We start from the raw sequence: 17,185 nt of genomic DNA, 5'->3' as shown, positions 1-17,185 counted from the left end.
GGTATTTTCACAAAAAAATTTAAACAAAAAGATGAAAAAGAAAGTATGGTGGTCAAGTGAGACTTGAAGATGCTGGGTTCACAGCTTTGGCAGCTGTGGTCAGTGTCCACACATATCCTTGACACTTGCATACTGAACCATTTCTATTAATACCTGCATTTCTTTACCGAAGGACTTCTTCTGGTGATAGAGCCCATTTTGCCCTCCTAAGACAAGCAGGAAGTGTCAAAGAAGAATCATTCCCTAGAGGAGCCCTCAGCCACAGAAGAGTTGGTATACAACTACCTCAGCCCTCCAGATTGCCTTTTGGTTAGATTGACATGGGCCCAAGTTCTAACTGGCTGCCAAAGCTCATCTTCAAAACTAAGCCTCAGTTCACAGTGGGAAGTGGCTCTATTAAATAACGGGAATTGGCTTCTTTTCCTTCCCTGCCTCACTTCTGACATTTTAATCAAGCAGTAGTTTTGTTAATGTTCTTGGAGAACTCAAACAAGACACACATGATTCATTACTATAATTCTCCAAAATAGGGCTAAAGAATCGTGGTACTAGGGTCCAGAGAACATTCTTTGAGAAGCAGTGTTCTAATACCTAGGCCAGACACAAGCTTGTTGCAGAGCTCTTGAGAAGGAAGAAACCAAGGATGAGATGGATGATCTGGGTGAAGCAGGAAAAAATGTTGGCTGGAGTACATTCCACCACTTACAAATACCAGGAGTTAGGATACAGGAGGACAATATCCTCTCAATGGCCCAGTCTTTCAGGATGTCGCTGATGTAAGCATTTAACTGGTTCATCTACTGTTATGGGCTTGGTTTGAAGTCTAGTTTTCATACTTCAAGTATGGTGTGTGGATTAGGATAAGTCCTAGTGAATTCACTATACACACTGTGTATGTATAATATAGTATTTGCAATATATGATAGATTGTAGATATATTTTATATAGTATATACGATAGTATATAATACATATGTATGTATATATATTACATTATACATATGTAATATATACATGTGTGTGTGTGTGTGTGTGTGTGTGTGTGTTGCTTAGGGAGGAAATGAACCTCCTGCTCTGCTTCTACCTGTAAGGAAATGATACCAATCCCCAAGGCTATGAGACTGAGATCGAGAGAGCCCTCAGAACTGAACAATTCTGCCAGAAAATTCAGCATTCATGATGAATGGAAGATGGTTGGGACTTTTTCTCAACAACTTGGCTGGAGTTGGGTTGATTCCAGGCCTAGGAAGAATTCAAGTAGTACAGTGTTAATAAATAAGACCATATTTTCTCATAGGAAAAAAAAAGTGTGCCATGTTCCCTGCTGTCAAAACACAAACTTTATTAAAATAAAGTTGGATGGAGATGTTGAAGTGGTGAAAAGAAAATCAACCATGAAACACTAGGTTAAACTTGTCTGATTATCATAGAGATGAATTGAGTCACCCTCTAAATTTCAGCACGGACTAGGAGATTTTACCTTGTCTCAAGAAAGGGAATATTCTGGGCTGGAAAGGTGACTCGGTGGTACAGCGCTTGCCTTGCATGCATGAGGCCCTGGGTTCGATTCCTCAGCACCACATAAGCAAAAAGAAAAAAGCCGGAAGTGGTGCTGTGGCTCAAGTGGTAGAGCACTAGCCTTGAGCTGTAGAGCTGAGGGACAGCACCCAGGCCCAGAGTTCAGGCCCCACGACCAGATCCCCCACCCCCACCCCCAAAAAAGGGAATATTCTTTCTTGACTATTCTAAGAAATCTCTGTGGTTGTCTATGGCAGACTCAGTAAATGCCCTCTGGGTCTACAAACACAGATGTTTGGGGCTCCAACTGGCCTGTGATTCAACTCCATTTGGTGGTCTGTTTTATATTTCATGGGGGAAAGTGTTTAAAGAATGAATGTTTCCATTCCTTCCTAATTTCTTATCTACTAATGAGCATCCAGGCTGGATCTGTTTCTGCCCCTCCAAGAGGGTCACTCTTTAGTCTTAAAATGTGGAAATAGAAATAAGGAAAGAGAGAGGGGGTGCAGGAAGCAGGGCTTAGAAGAACAAGTTTTTCCCGTAAGTTGAAAAAATAAATAATACATAGATGCTGCAGCAACTGAGGAAAGTGAACGAGAGATTAAAAAAATGATATGTATTAAGAATGGCTGACATCTATTTGGGCCTTCTTTGCATTTGAAAAAAATGCAAGTCAAGGAGATGGGTAGTTGCTTGGAAGTTATTTTTGATGGCTGGACTGGATTCTTTTAGCCTCGTCTTGGCATTTGGTTTTGTGGGTCTGGCTTAAAAAAATTACACAGATGTTTATCTGAACTCTGGACATTTAAGCAAACCCATGACCACAGAGAATATAAACAATGGCTAATACAAATGGTCTTTGAGACCTCCAGCCTAATTCACAACTGTCTTAGATTACCCCTTTCTTTCCATCCTTTCTGCCAATTCTATCCAATCTTTTCTAACTTCTTCCTTTTTAATAATTCTCAAAGAGGGTGATTACATGCAGCAATGGTATTCACTAAACACTATGTTGAAAATACAACCTGTGGGTGGAGACAGGAGGAAAAAACTAGGAGAGAGCAAGTGAAGGGGTGACATTGTCCAAAAAGAAACACACTCTTTGCCTGACATATAACTGTAATCCTTCTGTGTATCACCTTTATAATAACAATTAAAAATAATTCCCGGACTGGGAAGATGGCTCAGTGTTAGAGTGCTTGCCTTGCATGAGGACCTGGGTTCGATTCCTCAGTACCACATAAGCAGAAAAAGCCCGAAGTGGTGCTGTGGCTCAAGTGGTAGAGCACTAGCCTTGAGCTGAAGAGCTGAGGAACAGCACCCAGGCCCAGAGTTGAGGCCCCACTACCCACCCCCAAAAAAAATTCTCAGGGGCTGGGAAGGTGGCTCAGTGGTAGAGCGCTTGCCTTGCATGCTCGAGGCTCTGGGTTCGATTCCTCAGCCCCACATAAGCAAAAAGAAAAAAGCCGGAAGTGGCGCTGTGGCTCAAGTGGTAGAGCGCTAGCCTTGAGCTGAAGAGCTGAAGGACAGCGCCCAGGCCCAGAGTTCAGGCCCCACGACCGGACCCAAAAAAAAAAAAAAAAAATTCTCAAAGGTTTATTCCTGTACTTCCTCTTTGCACTAGAGGATGGAAGTTTTCATTGTTACTGATCCTTGATATTGATATCTTAAGCCTCTAGTGTGAGCACCAGTTCTACCTGGCTCCAGTTCAGGGTCACCCTGCTATCTAGTGTTAGCTGAGCTTGCTCTGTACCCTTGCCTTTCTTTATGGGGCCACTAATTCACTTGTATGTTGTCACCCTTCTGTATTCTGTTTTCCTGTTATCCTCTCTTCTCCAAGCAGTGTATCTGGTATGTGGCAAGGGCTCATCAAGCATCTGGTAATTTCCAACCTCCAGACTTGCTTTAGGTCTCAGCGTGAAAGAAATGTCAATAGGAACTCTGACACTTTGAATTTACCATTGAGTCATTGAAATGTGTTCACAGACATTCCAAAAAGACAGAAAGGCTCTTGTACAAATTAGAAATGATAGGGAAGAGAGATGCTATTTTCTGGTCAACAGCCAACCCACTAATGATTTCACAAAGTCAATAGCTCATAAGACCTCTATGACCTTACCGCACAGAATTGATGTTCCTCCTGTACTTTTAAAGGTCAATACCCTCCTGGCTCTGCTGATTTTTCCCAGTTGGGATGCCCTTTCTTGAGGTCTCTGGATTCCTGCTTTATGTAGCCCTTCCTTTCCATTATCTTCCCTCTCCTTACACTAAGGAACTAGTACCACATTTAACCAAGAATTCTTTGGGTCTGTGATGAAGTCTCCAGTGACTTGGATTAGATCACTTATTTTTCCTTTTTTTTTCAGGAATGTTTTCACTACCTAATATGTTGATATGTTTGCTGAAATATAGAGCTAGACTCACCATGAAGAGGTTCCTACACAATGGAAAGAAAGGCAAGCCACAGGAGAATGACAGGGGTGGGGTGTTATAGAGCACACAGGAGGATCCTTCAGCCTAATACCCTAACTTCAATAGTTAGAGTTTGGGATGCACCACAGTGGGAAGAGGAAAGGCCTTTGGGAAGGACAATGCCCAAGGTGAAAGGCCTAGTAGGAAGTAAATGAGTGTATTACAGAAGCAACAAGATGTTCTGATCTGCTTCTCTGTCCTGAATGTACACATAACCTTCCTTACATGGCAAATATGTACACTTCTTCCAAAGTCTAGCTCAAATGATATGATGTCTGAAGGATATTCCTGAACCCCACATATCCCTGAAATGGCTGAGATTCAGCTCTCTGGTTTCCTCATAAAACTCTTCATACTGAATTATTTTTATGTACCCACAAACCTGCCTAACAGATATCCATCTGGGATATGTCCATGGGAAAGCTGTGAATCTTGTTTACCTTAGTAGCCCCAGTAGCTTTTCAGTAAATGCTTATTGAATTCAGATGATTAAATTGTAAGATAGCTTACCAACATCAGAATTCTTTCTCATCTGAATAGTGGTTAGTACCTGTTAGGCAGTACATTCAGAGTATGTTGAGCCACGCTGCTATTTTTTAAAGTCTCAACCCAATAAAGATGTATCTCTCACTTAACATACCAGAAATGTATTTCCCATTCATTCCAGCTGTTCTACTTAGGTCAACTAGGGGTAGGAGTAAGGAAGGGAAGGAGCTTTTTTCAGAAGTTTGGTATGATAGAGGTGTCACCATTCGAGATGTCATTTGTGACCAAAGCATGGGAAGAGACATTTAGCATGTTTTATATGGGCTCTTCCACGTACCAATCTATATTGATAGGTATCACCGCAACTTAAGTCTTTCAAAACTACAAAACTGCTTCAAAGGTCCCCTCCCCTAATACCAAGGGGGCTGGCAATGGTTGGTTAGCAGAGGGTGGGTGAAGAAGCCAATGGAGTATTGGGTGCCAGAAGCCGACCATCAACATTGCATCCATCAATGTCCCAGGATCCCCAGTGGGATTCTGACCCCAGCAATTCTCCACTTTGCACAGAAATGCAAAGCATGACTATGTGGCAGCATGCTCTCCATTGCCTTGGTTTTTGTGTTTCCTTTGTTATTGTCTTCATTCTTTTTTTCTGGTGCCCAGCCCTTGAATTCTTGCTGTTTGTATGCTTCAGCTTAATCAGGTAACTCATCTCTGGGATTGCTATCATCAAGGGCATCAAATAAATAAATTGGGGCAACCATTTCTTAATATCTTCTCTCTCTTCCTGTCTTCTCAGCATCTTCACACCCACATACACATACACATTGATTATTGTAGGTATCTTCTTTCTATTCCTATCTTGCACACATTTACAAAAGTCATTTGAACTTGTTTTCTCTTGGGTCTATTAATACAGTGCATTTCAATCTTGTTGCTTTCACTCATTCTGATACTTCTACTCATCAGAAGATACCTGTCTACCCCAGGTATTAGCCCTTGAAAGGGTGACCTCACTGGTAAAAGTTTGCATTGCCTCTGCTGATTTGCTTTCCTAGGACTCCCCCAGTGCAGTGGAAGATTTGATTGATATAGTTTTCTCTTTCTGACCTTCTCTTAGTCTCCCACCAGGCAGTCACCATGTCTCCTCTGTGCTAGTAATGGCCATGGGGCTTGCTGGCTACAGCTGCACAGCTGCTTACCTAAGTTGACTGATCAAGCCCTCCACTCCAATCTCTGTACACCCTCCCTACAGGATAGAGCTACCCTTTTTATTATTCCTTGGTGAGGCTGGTCTCTTTTTCATGTACTTGCCTCCTTCTTTGGCTTTTCTTTTTTAAAATTTCAGGGAAAACAGAAAGTCCTTTCACCATTTTGGTTTGAGCTGATATGCTATCTGAATCATTGGTGATGATGGTTTTCCTCTGTTCTTCATTATTTAAAGGAAGGCTGCCATGGGGTAGGGAGCTAAAAGTGTGGATAGAGCCCTGGGGAGGGGAGAGGGAGGACAGGAGAGAAGCAGACACAGAGATAGATAGCGAGACTATTCCATCCAGGAACATGGTAGAATGATGATCACTTATTCAGCTTCCTTTGAGCAAAACCTCTCTCCTATAAATCCTAGTCTCTGCTTCAGTTAAATGAGCAGTCTAGATTTTGTAGTTTCAAAGTTCCTTCCATCTCTGAGCACCTATATTTTTATGCATGAGTGCTGATATATATATATATATATATATATATATATATATATATATATATATATATATATATATATATATATATGAGTGCTGTTTGGTCATGAGAAATTTACTTCAACTTCTTATACTTTGAATTTTTTAATCTAACAGAGGGTTAGTAATCCTAATCCCTCAAATGATTATAATAACAAAAGGAAATTAAAGATGTAAAAGCACTGAAAATATTTAACAGTACTTTAATAGTGGAAAACCCTTAGGTGGATTACTTAACATGCCTATACCTTGATGTCTTTGTTTGGGTTACTATAATACAATAAGGAATTTATGAACAACAGAAATATATTGCTCACAGTTCTAGAGACTAGAAATCCAGCTAATGAGGACTATCTTCACAAATGGAATTTCCTGTGTATCTTCACATGGCAGACAGATAGACACAATCCTTCACATCCAGGCCTCTTTAATAAAGGAACTCGTATTCATTACTTTTGCTTTACTATAACAAAACATATGGCATAAACAAATCAAGGGAGAAAAGAGTAATTTGCTCCCAGTTTCTGAGGTCTCAATCCATTGGTTTTTTGGGGGGCCCATGGTGAGGCAGAGCATCACAATGGTAAAGGCATAAAGGAATAGAATCAGTCACCTCATAGCTACCAGGAAGCAGAAAGAGAATAGGACTAGAAACTAGGTCTAGCTTTCAAAGATGCCCCTAATGACTGACTTCCTTCAACTAGGCCCCAATTACTAAAGAATTCAGATTTTTTTCCAAAATATCACCACCAGCTAGAGACCAAGCATTTACCACATGAGCCTGAAAAGGACATCTGATATTCAAACTATAACAGTACAAATCCCATAAGTGAGAAAAAATAAGAATTTCCTACTTAATTCGGATGACAGCACTCAAGGCATCACCAAAATGTAGATGACAACAGCAAGCAATGTCTAACAATGGCAAGCCCTAAGCCAGTGTTTATTTGTGGGTTGCAAGGCTTGAGGTGGAAGAGGCAGTGTAGCAGGAAGACCCACCTGGGCCCAAGCAATATTCAGAGACTGACTTGCAGAAGGAGATTCTGCTCAGAAGAGTCCTGGACCTGAAACTACATTTCATTCCCAGACTGGCCCTATACGCTGTGGCTGGGCCACATGGTAAGGGTCCTTAACCTCATTCAGGGTACAACACAGCATAGCTTGTTCGGGAGGCCCAGCCTAGTGACAGGTCCTTAAGTCATTAGAGGAAACTTTGAAAGAAATTGTAGAACCCTGGTCTTTTCTTCCTTCATTTCCTTGACACAAAATTAACAATTTTGCCCAGATTTGTGCTCCTGATATTGTGTGCTGCCTTGCCACAAGTTCAAAGCAACAATGCCAACCAACAGGGACTGGAACTTCCAAAACTATAGGCCAAAATAAACCTTTTCTCATTATAAATTATCTTGGGCACTATATTATAATATAGATATTAATATTAATATAGGTATTAATATTAATAACTAACACATGAACAAATAGGAACTGTTTGCAGGAGATGAAGGATGCCCAGGGCATACAGAAACATCATCTGTGCTTCTCCACTTTGCTTTCTTCTTGCTAGCTCCATTCTCAGGAAGATTCACTCTTTGTGACATTAAAAAAATGGCATCTGGAATCTTAAAACTTAATGGTTTGAGTTTCCCACCATCAGAGGAGAATTCATTTTTTCTGTTAGTCCTGGCTAAAGCCCAGGGTCAACTCTGATTAGCCCAGATTGGGTCAGGGGTTGATACCAGGCCTCCCACAGAGATGTGACACTCTTCCTGGCCTGTTCTAGAACCCAGCCCACTCTAGGCTGTACCTAAATCTTCTAGGTACTAGGCTGAGAACAGAGTGGGTGGTGGTCCCTAAAGTGGTAAAGATGTGGGAAATATAAGTTTGAATGGAAGCTTGAATTTCTTTGATACCTCCCTATAGTGACAGGTCAGATTTCTCAGAAATTTACCCGGAGATGAAGATTCATATATTCCTATTTATCAAGGAAGTGCATTAACGAAAAATCTGTGAGGACAAGCAGGAAAAGGAAAAGGAAACATCTGCAAAAGGCACAATTTCAGCAAAGTTCTAAAGAGACTAACTGCAGCCTGAAACCACAAGAGCATATGAATTACACCTAGAATCATCTCTGAACTACATAGCTGAGCCTCTGCTCAGAGCTGCTTAGAAGGAATTAAAAACTTCTAAACATTACAGCATTCTGGTGCCAGTAGGCCATAATGGCTCTGGGAAGAAGAAATACACAGAAGCTTTCAATGCAGAAATTGGGCAGAGGACCACAGACAGTGTTTACTAGACTCCTAAAACCCATCCTTTTGTCTCTATGCTTCACTTCCAAGCCCTCTAGTTTAGCAGTCCAAATATAAACATGTTGCGTTTGCTTAGAATGAGCATACTTGGCTCTAAACCATCACAAAAGAGAAAACTAGGGAATATGAGGAAGGTTATAGAGCCATTATGACCACTTACCAAAGAACCCACTTGATTGCCAATCCAAATGTGCTCTCTGCCCAGAGTGGACCCAATCATTTCCTTAATGATACTGCTAGACAAATTTACCAATTGCAGAAGCAAAGAGCAAAATGATTTAACTAGATGCATGTACCTGTGGAGGACTTGGCTTTTTTGTCTTTTCCATCACGTGCCCAGGAATGAGCTTCTTACCTACAAGGGCATCATGCAAGTGGCAAGTGTGACCCTGGTATGTCCCTGGCAGTGTTAACCTTCAGGATATGTATATTGGTCCAGGCGGTGATCATAGCACTGATACCATTTCTCTCCCAGGGATCTGAGTTGCCTTGCTATAGAAAGACTGTCTGGGCTTTTTGTTGGCCAGACTCCTCTTATTGCTAATGGGCTCTTCATAAGCACTTGTCCTAATTATGTCCATAACAAACTATTCTTCTATTACCAGTCATACCCAGGCCATTGGTGGTTACCAATTGTGTTTGCAAACAGTGAAGTACCTGGCAGTTTTCCAAATGATCCTCAGTGCATATCAGGCTATCATGTCTATCTTCCTTAACCAGGCTCATCTTCTCTCTGAGGTTCTGTGTGGATCATTAAACCCTTTCCAGCATTCCTTGTCTTTGTGGCCTCCTTGTTCAACACAGATGGATACTGGTCATTTCCACAATCCTTCTCATATTTTCCAGTTCATCCCTCTGGCGTGTGTGCATGTGTGTATGTGTGAGAGAGGTGGGGGAGGGAAGGAGGGAGAGAAGGAGAGATGCTGGGGATTGAACAAGATTTACAAGTGCTCTGCTGCTGAGCTATACTCTCAGATCTATCCCTCATTGATTTTTTTTCTTTTTGCAAATCAAATATATTAGTTACTTTTCTTATTGCTATGGCAAAATACCTGACAGAAACAACTGAAGGGAGGAAAGATTGATTTCAGCTCAAGGTTTCAGAGGCTGAAGCCCATCATGGAAAGACAAGAGAAGCTCACACCATGGTAAGGAGGATGCAAAGACAAGAGTGGACTAAGGACCCAAGGTTGCATCCCTAGTAATCTACTTCCTCCTGCAAGGCTCCATCTTCAAAAGTTTCTAGAACCTTATAAAATAGCACCTCCATCAAGGGACCAATCTCAAAACACGAGCCAATAAGATATTTTTCATATGCAAACCATGACTTTTGGTTCTGGTTTCCAAAGGTTCATCTCTATCTCACAATACATCTCCAAGAATCCTCAACATCTTAACAATGCCAATATCTTTCAAAGGTGTAAAATCAAAGTCACCTCTGCCAGGCAAACTCTTAGCTGGAAGCCTTTGTAAGATCAAAGAGAAAGATATATACTTCCAATATACAATAGCACAGAGTACACATTTCTATTTCAAAAGGAAGGAATGAGGGATTCTAAAGAATGAATGGGACCAAAGTAAGACTGAAACCCAGGCATCCAGGACACATGGTGCTGTGATGTGAGTGCCACAGGGCTTGGGCCTTTTTGTTTGTCTCCCATCTGTCCTTCACCCTAGGCTAGCTCCATTTGCTGCCTGTGGCTTTCCTGGTAGATGTTCCACATCCCAGTATCATCAATATTCTGGATCACCATGTCAGCTTAGGCTTCACCTACAAGGCCTAGAGCATCCTTCCCAGGGGCTGCATGCAGGGAGGTGGCTTACCCCTGTCATCCTAGCTACTCAGGAAGCTAAGATCTGAGGATTGCCATTCAAAGCCAGCCTAGGCAATAAAGTTGGTGAAACTCTTATCTCCAATTAAGCACTAAAAAGATAGTAGAAGAGCTGTGGCTCAAGTTGTAGAGTGCTAGCCTCACACAAAAAAGCTCAACAACAGTACCCAGGCCCTGAGTTCAAGTCCCAGAAAAGAAGAAAAAAAGTCAATGACCTGGAAAAACAGTGAACGAATACTGACTCAGTGAAATAAGGGAAAGATCATGAGCTTACTACTTAAAACCCTATCCTCTGAAATTTTACTTTACACTCTTTGCATCAGTTCTTCAATAATATTATAGGTTTTCTAGGGGGGGCGGGGTGGAGAACTGTTTTTATTTCCTTTATAATTTGGCCCTTTAGAAAAGTTTGATACAACGAGGTATTATGGACATACACTAAATTGGGAACTGAGATCCAAATCCTCTGTCACTCTTTGGATGAACATGGAGTTTTTAGGACTTCATACACGTTTCCTAATGTACAGTGAAGAGATCAGACTAAAAGAAGTGGCCCTGGAGCAGGTTCCTCTACCTACCACCTTGAGAAGTAGTCCTGAGAAGATGCATAACTACCAAACAGAAAGAATCTTTCTACCTCATGATTTATTTTAATGTCTTATGAGGTGTTTAGTTCATAGCTCATAACCGCGGTTTGAGTTCTTTTCCACACTGAAGCAGTGAGACCATTCAAGAATGCTCTATTAACTTCTTTTTGATGGGAGAAAATGGGGTGGGGATGACAATGTTAAAAGAAATGTACTCAGTACCTGCCTTATGTAACTGTAACCCCTCTGTATGTCACCTTTACAAAAAAAAAGATAGCAAATATAAAAATAAATAATCTTCATTTTGAAAGAAATGTAAGAGATAAGCCAGGTATGGTGGCCTATACTTGTAATGCCAGCATTCAGGAAGCTGAAGCAGGAAGATCAAAAATATGAGGCTGACCCAGTCCATAATCAAGACTCTGTCCTCCCTGAAAAAAACAAATAAGTAAAAGCAAAAGAATTGGAGACACGTAAACAGATGTGCCACATTGCTAGTCATTATACCGTTTGCAAGGGTGACCTCAGAAGAAATGAAACATGAATGAACCTTGAAGACATAAACAAGCCTACAGCAATGACAGATCCTGCCACTCACGTGAGGTCCCTGGCATCCTCAAATACAGAAGGTAGAATAGAACTCAGCAGCTGTCTTAGTCTGTCTTCTATTGTCATAACCAAATGAGAATTTGTAAAAAATAAAAACGTTCATTAAGTTCACAATTCTGGAGGCCCAAGTGTTCACGATCAAAGGGCCATATCCATGAAGGGCCACATCTTGCAGGGTTTGGCATCACACAGTAAGAGGGGCGCATGCCAGAGACAGTCAAATAGACTTTTACAACAGACACATTCGGAGGAAAGCCATTGCCCCATTATTCTAACTAGTCCACTCATCCCTGGAGACAATCATCTCTCCAAGGTTCTACCTTGCAATCCCCCCTGCACAGTAGCTCTGAAATTTCAGCTTGAGTTTTGGTGGCAACATTGAGTCCACAGTACCAAGGGGTGAGGGTAGGTAGGATAGAGAATTTGACAGGGACAAAGTTTGAATTTGGAGAAGCAAAAACTTCTGAAAGAAGAAGATGGGGTTTCACAGTGTAAAATGCTTAATGCTATTGCACAATACACTTAATTGGCAAATTTTGATATATGTGACTATAATTGTATGTGTGTGTGTCTGTGTGTCTGTGTGTCTGTGTACCTATACTAGAACCTGTGCTCTCACTCAACTTTTTGGTTCAAGGCTGGTGCTCTACCACTTGAGCCACATCTTCACTTCTGGCTTTTTGCTGATTAATGATGATAAGAGTCTCATGGACTTCTCTGCCCAGGTTGGCTTTGAACCCAGATCCTCAGAGTTCAGCTTCCTTACACACACACACACACACACACACACACACACACACACACACACACACACACACACACACACACATTTAAGACAATATAAAACAATTGCCACAAACCAACCTTAGGTTTCATTTTGCCAGATGAAGGAGGCCTAAAGCCTCAACTTGACCCTGAAGGTCAAGACCAACCCAGTTCAGCCATGTTGTAAACTAAAGCATTAGAAGCTGATTTGATCTGGCCCTGTATTAATCTCTACCCCTCCCTCCAAGTAAAGTTTTCAGCAGAGTCAGGAACACCACATCATGAAGTCAGTCTGGGCCTCTCCATGGAAATCAGCATTTATTTGAAGAGTTTAGTGCTCAATTTAGCCTTATCCAGAGATGACCTGTAACACAAGGCCAAAAGAAAAGTGAATTCTTTGATAGTCCATCTAACCCCAAACTGACCTCCTGCATTTTTCAATTCATTTTAAATCATGCTGAACTGGCCAAAGCAATTCCAGCTCTTAGCAAAGAACAGCTCACATTTTCCCCAACAATTCTGAGCCAATTTCAGATTTGTTGACTTGAATAACAAGGATAAAACCTATGAGTGCTACTTCCTTCTGCCCTGGGGCAGGAGAGAGGGGAAGGGAAGGAACTATGCGTCCACTTCCGTGGCCAGAAGGTGTGGAGTGGAGGGGGGGGGGGGGGCGCGACAGGCATTGGGGATGTGAACTGAGGCTTGCTTGGGCCACATCTGGTTAGAGGAAGAGGAGACTGGGGAAGGACAGACTGAGTCTTCATCATCATTAAGATGCTTTTGTCTTTAGGTATCTAACCCCAAATGGTACTGATTTAAATCACAGATTGTCTTCTTAGAACAGTCTGGAATGACTGTGGGCTTGGTAATCCGCAGCCCAGTTTCATAAGCAAGGACTGGCATCTGCCTATCTGATCCCTTCCCCCGTGGTTCCAAGCTGGCTGTCATGGCTCCAGGTGCCACATACAGACCAGGTGAGGGAGGGAATGTCTTCCACACCCCAAACTCAACAACGCCAGTGACTCACACCTGTAACCCTAGCTACTCAGGAGGCTGAGATCTAAAGATCATAGTTCAAAGCCAGCCAGGGTAGAAAAGTCTCTGTGACTCATCTCCAATAAATCACTAGAAAACCAGAAGTGGTGCTGTGGCTCAAGTGGTAGAGTACTAGCCTTGAGCTGAAGAGGTGAAGGACAGTGCCCAGGCTCAGAGTTCAAGCCCCATGATCAACAACAAAAAAAAATAAAATAAAATAAAAAAGAAGCAAACATGTGCCAGTCCCAGCAAATAAGAGTCATCAAACTTGTTCCAGCAAATAAGAGTCATCAAACTTGTTCTGAAAGGTCCAACATGGAACCAGTCGCCCATGCCTCACAGCTATAATCCTCCCTAATCAAGAGGCCTAGATCTGAGGAGCAAGATTCAATGCCAGCCTAGGCTTGAAAAGTCTATGAGACTCTTATCTTCAATTAACCAGCAAAAAGCCAGAAGTGGAAGTGTGGCTCAAGTGGTACAGTGCCAGCCTTAAGTGAAAGAACCAAGCAAGGGCTTGGCTCTGAGTTCAAACTCCAGTAGGCCCAAGTTCAAATCCCGCACAAAAGGATCAGGATGGTAAACGTTTTCTGGCTTTGAGGTTATATATTTGGTCACTCAACTCTGCTATTAGAATGTGAAAGCTGTCACAGGCAATGAATGTGCCACCAAACAAGCCTGGACACAGTCCAATAAAGCTTTATGTATAGAAGCAAGTGGGTTGCAATTGCTTGCCACTGGAGAGCAGTTCTCCTCAAATACAGAACACAGTTAGGTATGAAACGCATCACAGGCAGTCTGATTTATAACACTGGTGAAAGTGGCTCCCTCTATTCTCCTCTGGCCTGTAACAAACGATCCTCAGGAGGCTCTAATTCATACTCTGAGCATAGGATCACCCAAAAGCAAAGCTAGGGCATAGACATAAATGAGAATAAAACTTCAAAGAGTATTTCCTAATGAGCATCAAAGTAGATGCTAAGGAAAGACTCAGGAACCTGGCTACACTTTGTTCAATTTACTTTACAAAGTGAACATTTAGGAAAACATTTAATTACACAGAGAAGGCTCTTAGTCCCTTTAAACATTTAAATATCACTAAGTTCTAGAAACAGCTCTTAGATCTCTCTCGCTCCCCCTCTCCTTGTTCCTCTCTCTTTCTTTCTCTCTCCCTTTCTCTCTTTCTCTTTCCTTCTCTTAAATTGAAAGTCAAGACTGAAAAGGCTTAGTCCAAACTCAAATTTTGCAGATGAGGGGACAGAGGTTCAGAAAAGGAAGCTAATTTTTAAAGACCACACAGCCACTGGGTAGCAGAACCAAGGCCCCAAATGAGGCTGTAACAGTTTGTAAATAATGTTCAGAATATTTGCTGCACCTTCAAAGAGGAGGACCATATAAGTTCTTCAAGAACAACTTCGCTCTTAGGCCCTGTGCTGTTCTTCCCTGAAGATGCTCCCTTCATATAGGGCTGAATTCAGGAGTATGCCTGTGATTTAGTTGTGCTCAGGAAATGTGAGTGACAGTGCCACATATCACTTGGGATTGCCAAGTCTATCTGTCCCAAGCCTGGCAATGCTCCAGACAGAGATGGGTCTGTCAGTCTGGCTTGCAAAATGAAGATGCTAAGAAGTATAGCATGGCTGCCTGTAAAAAACATGATCAAGAAGTAAACACCAAGATTGAGGATCATCTGTTACTGCAGCATAACTGAGTCTATCCTGACCCAAACACAGAATTCATAACCCTGATCGCTGATCTGGAGAATCTCAGGTGTTAGACATGTTACGTGGAATAAAAGAGCACAATTTTTAGGATCAGCCTGCCAGGGTTCATATCTCACTAGTGGGATAGTTTTACTCAAATTATTTTCTTCATTGCTTGGATTTCCCTACGGGTAATATAACACTAACGCTATTTAGTCTGCCTGAGCAGTTATAACAACATACCCAAGACAGGGTAATTTGTAAATAACACCAGTGTATTGCTCCCAGTTCTGAAGGCTGAGAGATGGTGGCTGGGCTGGCCTCTTTGCTTCTCCAATGGTCCTATCCATGAGTGACCTATGGAGTGGAGAACAAACTCCTTCCAGCCTCTTTGACAGGGTAGAGACCACGCAGAAGAGTGCCCTCATACCTCTACTCCTTCCCCACAGGCCCCACTTCCTATGCTGCTGCACTGGCCATTGAGTTTCAACATGTGACACAAATATTTACACCAAAACAGGCACCCACCCTGGGGACAGCAAACTAAGCATGCGTTCTGAGGACTCTGGCTTGATGGCCATCATTCTCTTCAGCCCTGCTTCTGCCTGGTAGATACTGCAGCAGCAATAAGTGGTGAGAGTCAGGAGATTTTACTACACTATCCCATAGCCCCATATTCTATACCCCCAAAGCCATCACTCTTCCAGAATTTTCTCTCCCCCAGGTAAGAAAACACTATCCTTGCCAGAAGTCAAGCGGAATAGGCAGGAGGGGCTCTACAGTGGAGGGCTAGGGACAGGAATCCTGAAATCAGATGGGTCATATTGCCTGGTCCTTCCCTTAGTGCTGTTGTCAAGTTCCTAACTTCAGTGAACCTCAAATACCAACTCATGGGGTAAAATGAGGATTCAGAGAAATGATTCATGAAAAAAAGTGCTTATTGCTGTGTCTGGCACACCACAAGGGCTCAGCAGATGACAAGATCAATATCAGTATTCTTTTCTGCCAGTACAACCAAGGAGAGTGTGGGCAGAAAAGAAGCGGCAGGAGGTGACTCATGCCTTGAGGAGTCTGAATGAGCAACTGAGATCTTTGTAGCCTCCCCTGGTACCTGAAGATACACCTCACTGAAGCCACAGACTGATTGTCTGCCTGGTACCAAGTTGGTACCACCACAATCAATGCTAGCATGGACTACTAAGCCAGTATTGGGGGAGGGGGGCGATTGCCATGTTAAGGACATCCATTAAGGAGCTGACTTCTCTCAACCTGTCCAAGTGCCCTATGAAAGGTAATGACAGTGTGACAGGGAAACAAATCACATGAAGATATATCAGGTCTCTTTGTGGGGACTTCACACTTAGCATGGTGCCGCTCATAAATGGAATCTTCTCACTCAAGTTCTTTCTAGCCACATCCTGAGAGCTCACCCCCTGCTGATGTCAGAGCCCATGATGGACTTCATGAACCAGGGTTTTAACGCACCAGACTTGGAGCTCCACCCAGAGAAGCAGTGCTGGCCTCCCCTCTGGTCCAGGGCATGCCTGCCAGGGGTCAAACCAGAAGTGAGCTGCAGAAGGAATGGTTGAAGGTGAACTCCACAGGGCCAGCCCCTGAGGCTCTGTTAGCTTTCTCTTAGAAATCTTACTATCTCCTGATTAAGTCCTAAATGCAGGTGCACTGAGGAGAGGAGGAAACTCATGAGGCTAATTGGTTGTATTTGAATACAGTCACCAGTTGTTGCCATTGTGCATGCTACAGTGTTTCTTGAATGTTCCCATATGCCAGGCACTGCCTTTCTCCAAATCTGCAAGAATAGATCAAGTGGGAGACCAAAACTCAGAAAAGGAGGGAAGTAAAAATCATCCAAGGAAATTTCTGCTGAGCACATTGCTCTATGCCATATCTAGGGCTCTGCCTGGGCTGGAAGAAAATGCACAGGCTTCACAGGACATCACAGGGCCTTCAGTACTCACAGAAACACTCCTAGGGCCTTCTGTCTTTCCAAGAACACCGTGAGAGTCTTCAATCCTCATAGAAACTCCACCAGCGCCTTCATCCTCTCAGGAATATGCTGAAGATTTTCCATCCTCACAGGAGCTCCACCAGGGCCCACAGCCCTCACAGGACCCTCACCAGGGCC

This window comes from Dipodomys merriami, unplaced genomic scaffold (genome assembly GCF_024711535.1).
Source record: "Dipodomys merriami isolate MVZ:Mamm:240054 unplaced genomic scaffold, mDipMer1.0.p SCAF_85, whole genome shotgun sequence".
Taxonomy (NCBI): domain Eukaryota; kingdom Metazoa; phylum Chordata; class Mammalia; order Rodentia; family Heteromyidae; genus Dipodomys; species Dipodomys merriami.
Note: the sequence above shows the minus strand (reverse complement) of the source record.